The sequence below is a fragment of the Acanthochromis polyacanthus genome, chromosome 23 (genome assembly GCF_021347895.1).
Source record: "Acanthochromis polyacanthus isolate Apoly-LR-REF ecotype Palm Island chromosome 23, KAUST_Apoly_ChrSc, whole genome shotgun sequence".
In the NCBI taxonomy this organism is placed as follows: domain Eukaryota; kingdom Metazoa; phylum Chordata; class Actinopteri; family Pomacentridae; genus Acanthochromis; species Acanthochromis polyacanthus.
Genome location: NC_067135.1, coordinates 11093551 through 11113040, shown reverse-complemented (window position 1 = coordinate 11113040; position 19490 = coordinate 11093551). Strand labels below are relative to the sequence as shown.

At 39.7% G+C, this 19490-nt stretch overlaps 1 protein-coding gene across 7 annotated transcripts in view; it reads right to left on the bottom strand.

Moving 5' to 3' along the window:
* The window catches only part of LOC110962602 (adhesion G protein-coupled receptor L3-like), a 266798-nt gene that overhangs the window by 213235 nt on the left and 34073 nt on the right, over positions 1-19490 (bottom strand). The window contains exon 3 of one of the 7 annotated variants that reach the window (XM_051943678.1): positions 10147-10226. The exons of the other annotated variants lie outside the window; for them this stretch is intronic. The gene's annotated coding sequence lies outside the window, so the exon portion shown is untranslated. The remainder of the gene's footprint in view (positions 1-10146; positions 10227-19490) is intronic. 7 annotated transcript variants of the gene reach the window in all.

Sequence of the window (19490 nt, the reverse complement as noted above, 5' to 3'; positions counted from 1 at the left end):
GGGGAGTCCTGGCAGCCGCCTCCAGTGGGGAACCCAAAGCTCAGCCAAAGGGGGACTTTCCAGCCCACTCCATCCCTTTTCATTCCCCTCATTTCATTTTTGTATCAATCCGACACTGGAATGTTATTCAAGCTGCACAACAGGCCATCAGGAGTGTGTGTGTGGGGGGGACTTTTAAACCAAACTCTATCCTTCAAATCATACTCCGACACCCTCAATCCTGATTTTTCTGTGAAGCTTGCTTTGCTTATATATGATGAAAGCAGCGCCAGAGTCTTTTCTTTCGACTTGGACGTGGAGCCAATGCGGGTCTGTGGGACTCTCCACGAGTCTGGCACGCAATTCCTGGACCAGTTGGTTTCAGCACAGGGGGGAGTCTGGAGTTGGGGGAGGGAAGGGAGGCCTCGGCACTGACACACATCCAATACACACAGCTGATGCCTCGGGCTGGCAAGTCTAATAACATCATCTGCGCGAGACATTACTGGTGGATCTCATATTTATTACCCAATATGTCCACCGGGAGGGGTGGAAATATGATGGCTGCAGCCAACACCGTTACGCTCGTGTCAAGAAATTTCAGAATGGATATAGTTAGGCAACTCTTGGCAAAGCTGCACATGCACAAATTGAAAAATGAAAACTGCAGCACAACTAGCATAATTGCGGCCATCTCTCATTAACAGATGACTTAGAACTCCCAGTGCAACGCCTGCCTTCGCTCTGAAAAAAGTCTGCTACGGTCTTGTGCTCAAGAGGCTGCATCAAATTTGATGTATACTTCCAAACTGAGATTGACAAATGGGATCCAGCCAACAGGGAGGGTTGAATCAGTCGACCTGACTCACATAAATTTAAACACTTAAATGGAATTGAGACTATATATACGACTGAGGCTTTTTAACTTGGAAGAGTTTCCTTCAGTGCACCACAAACGCTCATATTACCAGTCATTAAAACACTAAAAATGAAGGAAAAGAGACTCCGAATGCCAAGTTATTGAATCTATCACACTTTCAAAATGCAGCTTTGCTTTATTACAGCATGCATGCTTTAACATGAACTTACAAAATAGGTTTAATCGTGTCTTCTTAATGCCAACTAATCCCTTCAACACTGATTTCATCCAAAAAGTATTGCCTGTGTAGCTCAACATGGGGATAGCAGTTTTGTTCAGTCAATTCTGCACCATCTTGCTGCTGTAAACACCCGCCACAGTGCCGGATGTGTATTCATACACCTGAAAGCTAAAAATAGTCCCCAACTCATGCAACATTTACTTTTGAGCAAATTAAAAACTACAACTCCCAGGTGTTTCAGGACGCATAAATGTATATTTGTGATGCAAGATTTTTGTCAGAAATTAGTAATCTGATCTGTTTTTTATGGAATTTATGAACAAGCACCAGATTTTGTTCGAACAAAGAGACAACATGTGACTGTATGTGAGCCAAATCACACATAATTAAAACATGTTAAATTAAAGCATGTTAAATCGTTAAACAATACTGATTTGTGATGCGATATAGTTCAAATTCCTTCTTTGGTTACAGATTAAACCCCTAAAATGCATCTCTGTACATCAAAGTGACATATTTATGTGTTGTTGTTTTTTTTTTATTAAACAATCCATTTCTTCCTTAAAATTGCCAAAATCCAGCTCTACACTGTTACCTCTTCTCAAATATGTAAACCTACAAACTTCCTGCCTGGCTGCAGCTCAAGCACACCGGCTCACCTATGACTCTGCAATGCAAAACTACTCTATGTACTCTACGCTACACAAAGGCAAGTTATGATCCTGGAATGGGCCAGAAAGTGATTCTAGCTTTATAATGATGCATAAACAGCATCCTGCTAGTTGTTGGGACTGATTCTTCATATTTATGACGTATGAAACCTCATTTTTGTGTTTTTGAGAATGTTACCACAGCTATAAGGTGGAAATTCTTCATCACGGCGTCACTGATCATTTTGCTGAAGATACAGCATCTAAAAATCACAATATAAATGTGTAAATAAGGTGAAAAAACTCAATTTTCACCATCAGGAGTCTTGATACATCATGTATATAAACCAACTACGTATATTTCTTCGATGGTTTAAGAGACTGAGAGGAACTCACAATGCTGGATTTTTTGGGACATACAGCCAAGGTGAAGTGCAAAAGTGTCCCTAAAAACAATGCACTTTGCAACTAAATAATTCAAGACAAACCATAAAACTCTCAAACAGAAGCATCCTCGGAAGATAAAGTGTTGCTAGCCATGTGTTTGTAGACAACTTTTACAGTAATCATGATAGTAAACAGATAAAAGCAGTGACTTTTTTAACCTCCATGCCTGATTTCCTGCAATAACTTGCATGTAAACGTGATCAGCTGTGTGAGATGAGCCTCCCTGCTGGTTCTGCTCCAGTGGGTGTCTTGTACCCCAACGCCACCGACAGAAGCCTGAAATTTTAAACGCCCCCATCTTCGACGCTCTCATTCTTCTGACACATCACAGCGGCTGCGTCTCTGAGGAGATTGATGATGGCAACATGTACTGCTGTGTTCCTGTCCTCTGTTGTCTAAACCGTGCAAAGAAAAAGCCCACGAGCGTGAATCGCAATCATTTCTGCTCCAATCACCGCAGCCTTATCTGCATATAGCGGCGACTGCTTTGACCTCCCCCCGAAGCTGAATCAGCCATCAGGCCCAAACGCACTCCCAGTATGCGCATATTCCCACTGTGCTGTGCTTTAATCGGAGTGTTACAAAGATTCCTCTGAATCATCATAATGCAAAAACAAGGTTGAGAAAAGCTAATGCAATTTTATGATACCAATACTTGCACAAATTGGATCCAGGGAATATGGAGGGGTTGATAATTACACTACTTCTGAGTAAAGATATCACAATAAAGCAGATGTCAAGCGGTTTGGGACGCCGTCAGATTCAGATGTTTCTCTGGAACTTCTCAAACATGTGGCTTCACTTTGGCTAAGGACAACAAGATATATCCACAGGTTTCCTCGCAGACAATCTGTCAAACACAGGAACCTGTCACCATGACCGAAAGGCCACGAGTTAAGTGGAGTGACACGGAAGAATGTCCTCTGTTCAGTGTGACTCCGCGAATCATTATTCAGATTGAAGCACACTTCAGTGATCCGGGCCCGAATCCATGCACCGGTGCTCGGCGCAAATGGTACCAATAACTCAGCGCGTCTGAGCGATTTTCCTCCGTGCAGCTTCTTTGACGATCCCTTAAAAATCCTAATGGCTTGTGTGAGACAAAGCTGTGTTAGTGCGGGAACAATGTGCACTGTAAGCGTTTATTCAAATGTAGCCGACTTAAACGATTATGATTTTATGACAGTTTTTATTAAAATTTGCCTAAATTTAAGGCTGCTGGAAGGCGCCTCAGGTATTTTGACACAGTAATTACTGCATATGAATAAGATGCTTCTTGTTTTTAGTATTATGTAAATGCTCCTTATGTCAGTGTGGCCTGCTTACACCAGAATCACAGCAATAACGTCCAATGTCTAATCACAGCTTTACAACCAAAACTACATGGAGCAGGTCTTTGAGCTGCTGTGTAGGCTGGAGTAAGAGAGACCACAAAAAACCTCTGATTTGGATTAAACTGTGCATTGGTCTGCACTTTTTTAAGGCACAATCATTAGCATGCCTGACGAAATTGCTTATTATCTACTGTAGTAGTAAGCAGGGAAGAAAGTAACTAGTGCACTTATTCAAGTATTGTACTTGAGTCCAGTTTGGTACACTGTTAAAAAATTAATGATTTTTTTTATAAAATTCAAATCCCCTAAAAAATGGCAAAAATCTGGAAGCCCTTTTAATAAAATGAAAACCTAAAAAAACTGGTGACAATAATGACTAATATTCGTGAACTTAAAATATATTTACCGCTGATTTAAATACACCAAAAATAAAAAATTGAGCACTTTCATTTGCAATTATTGCGTGTTTTTTCTTCTTTTTTGGTGACTTTACTCAATATTATGTGATACTTAACAAAATAGGGAAAATTGAACTGTTACAAAATATTTAACGTATTTTTAAATAAAATACTTAAAATATTTAAATTCATATCTGGTTTAAATACAGTAAGAAAAATCAAAAAAGTGTAATTATACATTTAGAAAGAACTCAATTGATTAGTTTGTACAAACTCAGAGTTTTGATGTGGACATTATTCATAGTTTTAGTAAAAAATAACCTGTGAATTTACACAATATTATATTAACATGGAGAAAACCTCTTGAATAACAGCTAAAAAAAATTTCAAAAATAGCAAAAATCTGTAAAATAATTATATTTTTTGCTGATGTATACATAGTAAAGTTTTAAGGTAATGACTTTTGCAAAAAAATACAGATTGTTGATGTGGATGGTATTTACAGTTTTGATCTACTTTTTAAAGATTAACATGCAAAATAATATCTGTAATTGTACAAGTTAATATCTCTAAATTAACAAAAACAGGAACATCTGTAAAATAACAAGACACTGAAAAACAAACAAAAACAAAACACTGCACACTGTACTAGGATTTACAATTTACTTTTTTCTTTCTTCTCCACTACATTTCAGTGGGAAATATTACACTCTCTAGTCCACAACATTTATCTGACAGCTTTAGTTACTTTAAAAATTAAGATTTTCCACAATATTTAAAGTCACAAGCTTCAAAAATACAGCCCACTGGAATAGATTAAGCCAAAAAGCAGTGTGTAGTCTGGCTCAAATGCTCACATGCTTTCATTTCAATAAGTGCTCAAATGATCAAATGACCCACCAAAAGGATTAGTTTGGAAGATTAGAGAAAAAGTCTAAAAACTGAAGCGATTTGTGTGTCAGAGCTTGTTTTTGTTGTGTTTTGTTTCTGTTCCTTCCTCCCCCATTAATCATCTCACAAACCCTCAGATTTATCTGATGTCCTTGTATAGAAAAGCGTATATAAAGCAGCTCAAACCTGCAGCAGCGACATTCTGCTGACACAATGCTGCTTCACTATTAATGAGGTCATATATATTAATATATGACCTGCGTATTGACAATAGTTTTAGAAGATTCGGTGCAATGTCAGTATTATCTTCTCATAGAAGGATCCGTGCAATATCAATTTCTTTTATACATATATTTTCTGTGCAATATCATTATTGTCAACATTCAGAGGAATCTGTGCAACATCTGGAATTCTACATATAGAAGAAACTGTACAATAACAACATTTGAGTCGATTTATTATTTTTGTGCTCATGTTCCTTAACTTTCTGCACTATCCCCTTTGCTGCTGTAACACTGCAAATTTCCCAGCTGTGGGATTAATAAAGGATTATCTTATCTTTTCTGATCAGCATTTTGCTACTGACATAGATTCATTTTTGTGTAAGTACACTCTTCCTACCAACGAAATATGAAAATATGATAGAACTTCTAATTTTCTGATTTATATGAACCTTTTAAGTTACAAACATTATTCTGAGTCAGATAATGTTGCTCAACTTAATATTATGTGCAATTTAAACTTAAATGTAGGAATTAGTTGATTTTAAATTAAATTTATGTTGAGTGAATTTGATGAAATTTGCTTATTAAGTACATTTTTCCTCACTTTCAGTTCAGGATTTCAACTCTTTTTATTTTTATTTTTTTATTTTTTGCTATTTTACCAACTTAAAAACTGTTCATAATTATGGAAATAAAGTACATGCCACACAAATATTACCTTTAAATAACATGGAAAAAACAGTTGGAGCAACACAATTTTCTATGAGTAAACATCCTAAAAATGTATATGTTTATTCTACAAATCATTAAGTAAGTTGTAATTTAAAAAACATTTAATTGTAGAGGCAAAGCTAATTCTCCGAAGTCAAGATAGTTTGTTGGTTGAACCTAATTTCTATCCAAGTTGTCTCCCCACTACTAACATTTATCTAGTACTACTTATATAGAGGACAGCATTAATTGCCTACTTTAGTTTGTGGGGTAATGTGTTAAAAACGCTCTAACGTTAGCAGACTATCTCCTTCTCTTTACTATTCTTCAGGAAATTTGCCCTTCAGAAACCCAGGCCAACATTACTCAATGACATGCTGAATTTTCTCTTCATATTAGAATAAAACAAGAGTCTGAACTTAAATTTACATTACAGTCAGTGTTAATTATCAGCCACTGAGGATCAGACTTGTCGAGTTAAATATGCAGCTTTGGTCTGACTGTTTCAGCCTGACGTCCCTGTGACAAGATTCTCATGGTAAAGTGCACTTAGGTAACCTGATTACTGGGACAAACCTGGTTACTGCACAAATCACATTATGCAAAATCAGGTAATCCCTGCACCGATTACAGTAATCGGATTTCTCTTTTATATGACAGCCACAAAAAAAAAATAAAATCAGCTGATTGGGAAAAGGCCTCCTGTAACTCGGTTATTCAAGTGCATTTAAATGCAGCGATTGTAAACTAGATAATGTGTCAAGAACAGAAAGCTTGGCAGGATTAGCAACAGTAACTAAGGGGACAAGCTCAGGAGGCAGAAGTTGGGTTTGTTTTTTCTACTGTTCGTGGGATTTGCTCACTTTTCTTGCAGCTGCAACCAAATCCTGCAAGGTGCACATGGTAAGGTCAAAGCATGTCTTCATTCACATGCAAGTCGCACCCCGTCGACAGCATGACCCACGCATTAAACACTAGAGTGCCGTTATTAAGCCGAGGTCTGAAACTTGGCTCACGTTTCATGCTAAATTGAGTGTGAGAAGCATGAACGTACATCTGTGCACATATAGAGCTCGTGTATAACGGGAAAACAACAGCTGAGTGCATATATACTTCAACTTTATGCAAACATTATCAACTGGATTAGATTTTCTCGCAAATAAACACAGCAACACCCTGCCGGTCAAGGAAGAAAAAGAGGAAAAGAAAACCCACGCTGGGTTTAAAATTTCAAATGTGTCATATTTGAATGATTGAAAATGAAGTTATTTAGTGCCTGCAGTCTTTCACAGCGCTGCTTTATTATACATCTGTGGAGCTATTTATCCGTTATTGCTTTCTAATAGGGCAACATATCCTGGGTCACATTTTCAAATGGGGGGAAAAAAAAGAGAAAGAAATCATCTTGAATTAGCAGAGACAAGGCAGTGCAATTTGTGGGTGTTAAATTGTTTAAATATGCATATAATGCCCCGTCTACCGTGTGAAGCTCGCCCTTCCGCTACATGAATTATAAATAAAACGGACCTCATGCTAGTGTGAAAAATGGAGCACTTAGACGAGTGTAGTCGGAGGGTTCGAGGTGCCATATGGCTTCATATCAACTTTCAGCAGTGTTGTCTGTAAACTGACGGACAAAGGGATAAATGTAAGCCGTCTGTAGATGAAAAAAGAGAGCAGAAATATGTCCTCGAGCGATTGCTTTCGGCGTTTTGAAGCTTCTTCCTCTTACAAACCTCAGCAAAGGTTGCAAACGGTGGCTCATCTCTGCTTTGTGAGGTGATATTGCCACTTATTGTTTCTCTCAGAGCGAAATTCACTACAAAATGAGTATTCGCCATCCTCCATCACTGTCTCTTATTACAGCTTTTATACGCTGTAATAAATGGTCAAGCTCAAATCTGACAACAGAATAGATGGCTGAGAGTAAGTGGGATATCAGAGGAGTCTATCCAGGGCCCGATATTATGCTTGGTTAGTATGTATGTATTCGGTAGCCACAGCTCTGGAGGTCAGGTTAAGAAAATGAGATGTATCTGCACGGCATCCTAAAAGCTTCACAAAAATAAAGACTTTGGTCGTGGCAGGTCAAGTAAGACATCCCAAAAGTCTCCCAACCAAAGGATCAATATGTTTTCCTGCAGAAAAAAAGGACAAATTAAGAAAGAATAAAAGGAACAGCACTTAATTATATTTCTCTGTTGAAGGTCAAAGGCAAAACTGCTGCAAAGCGACCTCAATAAGTGCAGCAACATCCTTCCAAAAGCTCAACTTTTTTAGATTTTTTTTGTCGTCTCCATGCAAATAACACACTCTGCTGGGTTATTGATTGGTTCCACAGATGCAAACAGCAGGTTTAAATGAAACACTAAGTCTGCATGGAGAGAAAAGTAATATGAACTAATGAGCTCAGTCTGCGTTGGAAACAAAGCCCATTCAACGTGTCTTTAGTGAAATAACTGCAGCAACATACAGCAAAATCATGAATCTTAAGCTTCTAAATAGGGAAATTATTAGTTGTTGGAGCCCGTGAGATTGATTAAATGTGTCAAATATCATGAGGATTAATGATCTCTTTCATTTAAATACAGCTCGTTAGAATAAAATAATAAAAATCTACAGAGTATTGTTAAAACAGACTGAAAAATATGAGCATATAAAGGAAATATAATACCGTAATCGTATTTCTGGAGATTAAAATGTCCTAGAATATTTTGTGCGGCGGAACAGAACAGAGAAACATACCATTTTTCTGTGTTTCTTTTTATAATCAACCACTGGAGATTCAAAGAACAGGCAGTGGAGCCAGAGGGCTTATTATTCAATCCTGCCATTTACCTCCAGAATTCTGGATAATGGTCGTCCTGTCCGCTAAACAGAGCCTATTTAGAAATTTAAGCACAAATGCCAAATTTGCGTCTTTACAGGACATCAAACAAAACAGCCAGGAAAAAAAAAAGTACATCCAATGTCCCTATTCTATTCTATGTTCTGGCAACAGAAATGGATTACAATGTCCAAGCCATAGATTACTGAAATCCAAACCAGCGGTGGACAATGCGGCAGAAAAACATTTACAAGCAGGATTACGAGGGAAAGTAGGATGTATGAGGACAAGAGAGAATAAAAGCAGTTTATTTACATTGTCCTCCTGTTCATTAAAGTAAATATAGAGCACTTTCTCTTGGGATATGAAACAACAAAGTCCCTTTTCTTTTTCCTCAGAGGGTCTCTTCCTGTGAGCACTCTGCTGGAAATAACTCTAAGTCTTCAGGTGAGAGCCCTCAGGGACACATCCAGGAGTAAGTGTGCGCCGCTATCATCCCCAGCTCATCTCCAAATACTTTATCTGAGCAGCTGACTTCTCTAGGAGGCAGCCAAGTGCCTTGCAAAGTATTATTTTTAAATTTCTCAGATTCTCTTGTAGCCTGATCCCGATGGGAGAGAACGGCAGGAGAAAAGAGGAAATTTATTTGCGCTGGACATGGCAACCCCAATATGCTCTTATAAGTCCGCATCGGTTCAAAGTTTAGGTAAAGATATAAATAAAGTTTTCTCTGTTCCTTGCGGTCGTTTTATGTCCGAGGCTGACGTGCATCTATTTAGTTAAAAGCACAAGAAAAGGCCGGGGCCATTTTTCAAAAATTGATGACGGCCATGCATAAATTATGCAAACTTTTGTCCTTGTGCCAAGCAGTGCATCTACTGAATAATAATTACAAAAGGGACTTGGGGGATATGAGTATGCAGAATATGAAACACATGCCAATGTCCCCTGTCTTCTGTTGCCAAATCAAGAAAAAGGAGATGCAAACATGGCAACAATTGACATTTTGGTTCCTGTCTCATTCTAGATTTACCCAATGGAAGCTTATCTACATTTTTTTCTACATTTGAAGCCACATTTCTGGCTTTGTCTGGAAGATTGGCACCAATTAAACCCCCAGCCTGGCATGCAAATTAGTCAGTTACTTTATTGTCATGTAAAGTGGCTTGGATCACTGTTGGACATTTACAAGAAATCCATGCCATTTATATTCCTTCCTTTTTTTTTTTGCAGCGGATACTGGGGTTTGATAACTCGAAAAAGGCTGTTAAATGTTCACACAGAGTTCAGTTGGATTTTATACATAGCAATGAATGGAAGTCTTGGAAACTGTATTTTTCTACATGCCTGACTGCTCAGGCTTCAATGCATTTAGCACTGACATAAAGAGCGCACGGACCAATCTCTAAGTGTATGCTCGTATGATTAATAGATTATTCTAATAGGCTAATGCAGATAATATATGAGACTTTGATGTCAAATGTTCTTCAGTAACAGGCAGTGCTTGGAAGCTAAATCAAACCCCTGGCATGAACAAAGCAGCAGAAGGATAGTTGCTCGTGATTTGATATGCAAATGCAATTACCTTATTTGCTAATCTGGTGTCCCCCCTTTGGCAAGACAACGGTGTCCAATTTCAGGTGAATCTTATCCCTGTTTTTGTACCTGAAAGCAGAGAACCGTGTACTGTAAGCTTCATTAACCAAACAGCTTCCTTCTCTTTGTTTTTGTGCACTGTAGTACCTGATTGTAGAGAGATTTTGGCCTTCAAAGCATCTAAGTCTTTGTCCTTTTCACACATTTTTAGCAATATTATGTATATTTCATTGAATGTTAAATGTAAATGCTTAGTCAGCCACATGGTACTTTTGAACTTTGTTGTTGTACACTCTAAAAAATTATATTTACAAGAATGTTTTTGACCTAGAAGAACTTCAACCAACAAACAACACTGAGTGCCTTGAATTAAAGTGTAATAAGGGATATGAGGTAGATTTTTTTAGTAATATAAGCTACTTTATTCATAAGAAAATAATTGATTTTGTATATGTGACGAGAGCATTTTTTTGTTCACACTGAAAGGAATATCTTGACATCTACTAAACAAGCCTAATATGTATAGTCCTGTTCCAATTTTCACTACAGATTTGCATGATTACTATATAAAAACACAGCTGTCTCTACAAAGTAAGGTTGCAAATTTGAAGCAATTTTCGAAGACAATTCTTATCAGTTTTATCGATTGATTGTCAAAACTAATTAACTAAAAAGTCCTTTTATCGACGTACTGATAGAGGTGTTTTACAAGCAGTTTGGTCACGAGTCAGTCAACCATATGATTGCTGTCCTAATAGACTCTGGCTCATGTTAAATGCACAAAGTCTAGCATTAAGCCATGAACTGCCACATCAGTCTTCGTCATGGTGCCCACTGCAGGCTAAACCCTCACAATGCTACTAGAGCTCAGATATAGGTTCCATTGGTCTTCATGTGCACTGTCCTAGCAGTTTTCGGTTCAATTACAACACATAACCTCTGGCTGCTAAGCATTAATCATCACATAAGTCTTTGTCATGGTGCCCACTGCTAGCTAAACCCAACAATGCACTCTGCTTGCCAACACAGAACTGCAATCAGGTACAACAGCTAATGTGCAATACATTTTCTGATATGCATCTCAGTTAATACGTTTTCAATCAGGTGAATTATAAACACAAATTAATTGAATAATCATTAACATCCCGATTTCAAAGATTCCAAAAGGCTCACTAACAAACACACATCTCATCTTGTGTCATCAGATATCTGTCTAAACTGTACAAAACCAACCAGGATAGCTGCTAGCAGTCTTTGTGCTATTAAACTAACCAGCTCCAGGTGGCAGATTATATATATATATATATATATATATATACACACACACACACACACACACACAGAGCAGTAATGAACTTTTCATCTAAATGTCAGCAAGAAAACCAATAAGCTTATTTCCACCAAAATGTCAATATATTCCTTTTATCTCTGTGGTTTCATTGATTTATTAAGGAATTTTCTGTGTGTTTTTGCCGTCTTGTTAGCACATATGATAGCTGCACTCCTTCCTCGGCCGTCTCATTGAAAACCAAATGAACACAGTGGATAAATTAGCATGCAAGTTTTGTGAAGAGCATTTTGTTGGTTTCCTTTGTTTAATTCCACTGGCAATCCGTATCATTGTGGAAATGAGGAGGGAAACGGTTGATTGATTTATGGAAATTCTCTCTGTTGCAGATGACATTTGTCAGGCTTTTATATCAATAGCAATTCTGACAGGAACAATAACCACTCCAACATCACAGATAGAGCCCAAAATAATAAAGAACACAAAGCAGTGCCACACAGAGGAGATTTAATTATGTTAAAAAAAAAAGAGGAAATAATGCTTTCAGAATGTGCATTTGCATGTCAGGTCTCTGTAATTCAAGATTTTTTTGTCTTAATTCAGTAAAAAATAAAAAGATATGATCACAAAGCAAAGGAAGATTGACGTGCTTAAATACACACTGAGCACACACACAAAGTCCTGCACACATCTGCTCGTCAGTGAGCCTGTTGGAAACTGTCACATGCCTGGCAGGTTCTGTAACTTGGGCAGATGGTGCAGCACAATTAGGCCCACCAAATCTTTCAATCAATCTCCTGTACGCCATATGAAGAGCGTGGACCTGAGCTGGCTGTTTTTTCTGCTAAACCCAACGCGCTTGCCCTCTTTGTATTCGAGGCCCGAGTTAGCATATTGCTTTTTATTCTCACATACTGCAGACCATTTCTTTGCCTTGATGTTCTAGAAAAGTACTGCTTCTTCCACGGCTTTGCAGTTAATATCATCTTTGTTTGCCTCAGTTTCTGCAAGCTGCAATATCCTTTTTTTTCTTTTGGTTGGTCGTTTTCCTCACACTGTTCCTGTGAAGTTTCACCTCGATCCTGCGCACTTTGCACAATAATTCCTACGGCTCCCCCCCTCCTCAGCCACCACTACTACCACCCACACCCAGTTTTCCTCTATCCCTTTCTGCCCTCTCTCTTGGCTTGTTTAACCACTGGCCTGAATGCAAGACTCTACTGTAGACAATAGGCAAGCGCAAGTGTTTCATTCACACCCAATTACTGTGACAGGGATTTTTCTGGCCAGAAATTCACAGAGGAGCACAATGAGAGTGTCAGGGAGGAACAAGATATCCCTGGTGTTTCACGTTCTGTCCCATGTTTCGCACACAAAGGGGGAAGAAAAGCGATCTGGTGTATCCGACACCAGCGAGGGACCATTAGCCGAAGCCGGTTAAATAAGGATAGTTCTAACTGAGGTGCTAACAGAGACGGGAAACATCTGCTGCTCGCACTGGGCCGCCGTTGGCCCCGAGGATTGTGCCTTTGATCAGCGGCCCTCGCAAACCACGTTCCTACAAGAGCGCAGATGAAACAGCCTCTTCAATGCACAAGAAGAGAGAATAGAGACAAGCGCATCCACAGTGAAAGAACACACAAACAATACATACATGCAGAGGACGTTGGAAGAAATCTGCTAGAGGAAAAAAAAATAAAACAAACAAACAAACAAAAAACTTACCCAACTACCTTCTTTCTCCTACACGACAAAATCTGACATTGTCATTTCCAGCAGAAGCAAGCCAAACACCTCACTCAAGAGTGGGCCAGACGCCACCTTTGGACTGCCAATCCCGCTGTTGTATTTCCCCCACCTGTGACGGGAAGATGATTCACTAGGCCTGCCAGACTGCATCTAGGGACTGAGTGTACTGGGGCGTACTCACTGCCAGCACAGACAGAGAGGGGAACGAAACACCACCTTCTCCGTCGCACTGTGACCTGCAAAAAGCAGTTGATAAAATAATGCTGCCTGTGAGCAGATGTATCATACTCCACCTACTCGGGGTGCAACAACTCACCAATTCGAATCAAGGCATCAGGCCAAATGATTATGATATGGCAGACGGGAGCAAATCTGGGTCTTATACACAGGGAGAATGAAATAAAATTGCTGTCGCCCTGCATGAACACACCAGCTGCACCAGAAAAGCAATATGACAATTATAGGTTAAATTGGATTTTTTTTTTTTCCCCAAAAAAAGAGAGCGTGGATATGTAATTTTTAGGATCTGTATTTTTAGCCGCGAAACTAAAACCGATCCACCTGTGCCGCATTCCTTGCCGAATACACAAACAGCTTTGTTTTTCCCAGACAAATAGAGTACTAGTTACGACCCGACAACGTAGATTTCACTATAGCTAGGCCGTGCTTTAAAGCATCCAAACAGCATGCGCAATGGAGTGTATCTCTGCAAATACATTCTCTCTTTCCCTGACTTGCATTACTTCCAGTCACACTTTCTAGAATTCCATCTTTTTCTTGATTTCATGAAGGTGGCACAGTGAAACAAGGTAATAGAAAAGGCTTTTTGAGGTCTATAGCAAACAATAGAGCTGTGCACTAATGTTCAGTTTCACAACTTGCCTGATAAAATTAAGTTTTGCTGCTAACTAATTAGGTAAATCTACAATCATCACTATTTGGAGTTTAATCCATGGTAAATATATTTCAATTCATCTCCAACTGTATTCTCTAAATGATTATATGTCAAATAAGAATCACCACCTAAAAAGCTATGCTAAAGTGTCCAAACAACATGAGCAACAGGGCGTATCTCTGCTAAATACATTCACTCTTTCCCTTCCTTGTATTTCATCCAGTCACACTTTCTAGATTTGTATATATTTATCTTTATTTGATAAAGGTGGCACAATGATAAAAGTTAATTTAAAAAAGGCTTTGTGAGTTCTACAGTAATTAACGGAGCTGTGCATTTGTTTTTTGTTCAATCAATTGCTTGGTAAAATTAAGTCTCGCTGCTAAAGAATCATCCAAATTTGCAGCCTAATTCATGCATTATATGTTTTAGTGCATTTTCAGCTGTATTATATAAAAGATTTTATGTCAAATAAGAATACCTCTTGTACTTAAATTGTTCAAATGAACCCTAAAAAGGACACTTTTATAGAAAGATTTTGCAACAGGGCATATTGCTGCACAATGTATCTGTCTTTCCCTTACTTGCATTACTTCCAGTCACATTTTCTAGAAATGTGTCATTGACGTGATTTCATGTTGTCGGCAAAGTGAAAAAAGGGTTATAGAAAGTGCTTTTCAAGATCTACAACAAACAAGAACACTTGCTTTCAATTTAATAAATTGCTTGATAAAATTAGATTTTGCAGCTCAACTTTGAAAATAAATCAATGCATCTTCAACCATAGATTACATGTCATATAGGAATCACCAGAGAAAAAAAATGCTGCCTTGTGCCTTTAAATTGTTCCAAACGAATCTAAAAAAAATGACACTATAATGGAGAAGAGCGGTGAAGAAATGCTGCAGTACAATTATAAAGGCCACAAGAGTTCAAAAGTCTTAATGCAATGACTTGTGCACAAGTTCCACAATGTTTCCAGGTGTTCATTATTCTAACATCCTGGGGGTTGTGCCATGTTGTAATTCCTAATTAACTGGCCGGCGCAGAGATCATGGTCGGCGGTGACCCCGACCAGCCATCAGGACCGCTTGGTGTCTCGGGGCGTTCCTCTCACTCAGGTTTATAAGTTCCTTCTTGAACATGTGGAATTTGCAAGAACTGGGTCATGCTTTGAGAAAGACGCCCCCGAAGGCCGCTGGAGGCTACGGGCTTTCAAGACGTTCACAAATGCAAACACCTGTGGACTTAAAGGTAACCACTCCTAAAGAATCCCACAGGAGTCTACATTCTGCATGCCATTTGTCAGTCAAACGGCAAGGAAAAAAGGGGGCAAACACAACAAATGAATAATTCCTGGCTTCATGGTTAATCTGGGTAAAGCTGCGTACCTATCAGTGGCATGTTTTTACACTGTCTCTGAGATTAGTCATGTGTGCACTCGTGGCGCACATGCATACCGGGGCATTACCGGCACTCGTAGAGAATACAAAAGAGGCGTGGTGACTAAACGTCTATGTTTGCTTTGCAGAGATCTGACGTGCCCTCTGTGTTACAACACGGGCCACCTGCAGTCTGGGAAATAGGTTTCTGGGGGGAATTAGAGGATTCTGAGGAATGAACAAGACAGACATGAGTAACCCCGGCCCCAATATACTACTTATCTACAAGCTTATGTTTCACAAAGGAGCCAGATAAGCTAATACGTGTCAGCACAATGAGGGAATGGAAGAAAAGAGCAGAAATTAGGCTGGCGGGCTTTGGGGGGAGAGGTGGGGGACTGAAAACATACCCAGGTCAAGATCTACAGGTGAGCGGTCAGTTGCGACAGAGTCCGGATGCTTTGAATCACCGCAGAACAGTTAACCATTGACTAGAGGGACTCGTGAGCATGGGATCTATGTCATTCTATTCCAGAGAGCATGAAAACAAAGCATAAAGCCATTATTAAGGCCTCTGCCTACCCTGGGCACTGAATGCAACACTAATCAATGGGAAAGAGAGGTATTATGGGCTGCCTTCAAGGACAGGCGATATGATGTTGGTCTATGGATAAGATTATCCCGTCTATTAGTGCTCTCTTTTAGGTAGGTGGTCCACAGGCAGGTATCAGGTTGCAATTATTAATCCATGACAGTAAGGAAAACAGAGTTTTAGAGTTGGAGTGAGTAATTATTAACTTTACCACCAAGGTAAAGCTGCACTCCTTCCAAGGACCAAGGTCACCAAGGTCCAAAAATTTTAAATCCTTCTTATATGTCCTTTAAATTATGTTATCATCCAGGATGTTTCCTGCATATACAATTTTTGGCACCCTTTTCATGCTCTCTGGTTGGGTTTAAGCACAATAACAGTATTCTTAAACTTTTTTTTTGAAGTTTTTACATGGTAGGAACTTGGTTAAGGGTTGGCACCAAAATTACTTGGTTAGGGCGAAAAAAAATAATTCTTTGCGTTAAAATACAACTTTTTCAATATATGCTTGAAGCTTTCCTCCATTTTCTGGGTTACCATGGTGAAGGTAAGTCCCACCATGCAATATATGATTGTATGGCTGAAAAGGAGCAACGGCAAAGACACTTAGTTGGTATCATCACCCATCAAAGGTACATTTTGAGCCATAATGAATTAGTCTATCATCCGAAAAACAATTGAATTCTGACTGTCAAGTAATTGGTGACATCAGCTATCTAGCAAAAATAAAAACAGCTGGACATGTGCAAGTTCCCGTTTCTAAGGGTGTTCAAATAACATTTTTGGAGCTGCCAATGTGCTGGAGAGCGCTTCATCTCAGCATTTCATCAAATCCTACAACACCTCGAGAACATATCACCACCCCAGTTGCCTTTGTATGATACAGAAGATTCTTCACAATTTCCTGACATTTCCTGACTATAAAATCGATCCTTACTTGCCGTCTTGTGTACAATCACAGCTCATTTTAACACTTGTACATGTTGTGAAGTCTTCCCCACCCGTGTCTGCTCGGTGTTTGAAAACCTACACAGCACAAGCCTGTCTGAACACTTCACAATAAGCCATAAGTGACAAAATTGAACTTCAGTTGTCAAGTACCACAATTCCATCCCTGGTGTATATTACGCAATTATCCACAGCGCCAGGAAACAAATCCCATTGACTTGATTCCTATTTAATTATTCTACTTGAAAATCCTTTCCTGCTCTCTCTTTTCTCTGAACCCGACAAGGAAAAAAAAAAAAAAGTGGAAATCACTTTACCCATTAAAAATCTCTACTTTTTTTTTGAGAATTGCATTCCTTACAGCTTGTCAGTTTCCATTCACCAGAACCCACCTTCAATGCTTATTTTATTTAAACCTGAGCAAATGTGGCACACAACAACACAATGGGGTCTCAGTGGGGTAAAATAATTACCAAATACAGTGTGACAGTGGAGGCTGATTCGTTGTGCAGAAAACATTGCAGGGAAAGTGTTGACAGAGTCGCAAGAGACAGTAAAGACAAAATAAGGGGCCGGTGTTCAGCTTCCATCACCAAACAAAATACAACATATTTCTTTGAAAGACAAAGTGTTAAGTTAGGCTACTCTGCACACTGTCAAAAGCGGCGTTCATCATAGGCCCAGCCACAGTCTATATATTGATTAAACCATCCATCACTTAAACTCTACAAGACATTATTTGTAATTAAAAAGTAAGTCATAAATTTTGGCCTTTATTGCCAAGCTGGGGCTGTAAATAAATTTCAAGGGAGGGCAGAAACAGATTGCAGCCCCTATGCAGGGTTTAGAGGCCCCGTAAAAGACGAAAAACAGACGAGCTCAGTGACAACTCTGGGATCCTCTCGTGTCGCCTACAGGAGGGACCTGACAGGAGGGATGCGGCTCGGCTTCACCCCAGATAAACAGATGCAAATCAATAATTTCTCCGGTTGTATTTTTACTAGACAGGTGCTTCCCCTCACAGGTGCAGACGATGCATATGGAGAACAAATATGCAAATTAAATTTTCATGAACCACTTGGGAATGTGTTTAAGGAAAAAAAAAGCAGGACAGCATTCGGCGTGCTTGAAAATGATGTATAATCATGAGAGGTCGTGAAAGAACACGAATCGCTCCATCATGCAGCTAGCTAGCAGGCCGATGGCGACAACAAGAAGCTCCTATTATCTTTCTGCGTTTTTCTCAGCTAAACAACAATTTCGCTGCCAAATATGCAGTCGCGGGACAGCATTTAATGATCCGTGTTGATAAAGAGGCCATTAGCAGCACCTAGGCTGTAGCCAAAGCTCTGGTTCCGGACCGAGGAAGAGGCTCAGTCCTAGCAGAGGACACTTCACATTTGACAAGTTCTGATTACCTCAGCGTGTGCGCCGGTTGTCAGGCGCTGAACTCCCCTGACAGCCAGTGGAAGAGTGTCAGAGTGTTGGTTATTTTTTGACGGGCGCAGAAGGATGTCTGATTTCACAGGTACTAGCCAAAGGGAGGGAGGGAAATGGAGGGAATAAAATGAAGAAAAAGGCATGTCATGGGCTCCACAGCCTCCACTGCCAACAAAGGGGAAGTGTGTGCAATCATTATTCATCTGTCTCCCTCACCTCTCCTGGGCTTTTTTTTCCCCCTCCCCCATCACCAATACCTGCCAAAGACAGCTCTGACCACACTTTGTGAAGAAAGCTCGGGGAATCATATTTGGTTAACAAATAGCCAGACAGGGGTCTTGCCAAAGTGAGAGAAGTGGCCTCGGTCCTGGTGAGAGACAGAACGGAGAGAATCGCCCTCCAGGGGGAAAGCGAGAACTAATGAGTGAGCTAAAAAGGACAAGATGGAGTGATCCTCTATAAAAAGAAGCAGCAGTAATCTCCTCCCTTGCCTCCCTCTCCCCCCTTAATGTCCTGAGAGATCTTGGCTCCTCCGTAAAGCCCTGCTGCCTTAGACATCAAACAGAGCTGATTAGGACCCGCACACCTTGCTGGGTTTTGGACGGGGTGCAGCTCGAGTTCAGGAGACTCCAAAAAAATGAAAAAAACCTTCAGCATCTCTCTCAATTACATACATCTGAGGCAGGCAATATTGACTGCATCATCCGCTTACCATATCCCTTGAAGTCCAACTAACAGCAGTGTCTTTGGATTTCGCTGTCATGTCAGATGATTTCAGATCAGAACCTTGGAGGTGGTTGAATCTAATCACCGAGACATCGTCCTGTTCATCTGCATTAGCGTGAATGATCGTGGCAAGGAGGAGATGTAGCTGGCAGAAGATGATGGAGAGAAATCACAGAGCTGCTGCACCGAGTTCACTGTCAAGGGTGTTGTTTTATTAAGACACCAAAAACTGTCAGAGCAGGTATCAGGAGAGCAGCCAGGCGCGCGACAAGACACTTTCACTAACATCCCGGTAACCCCGTCCCATCCTGAA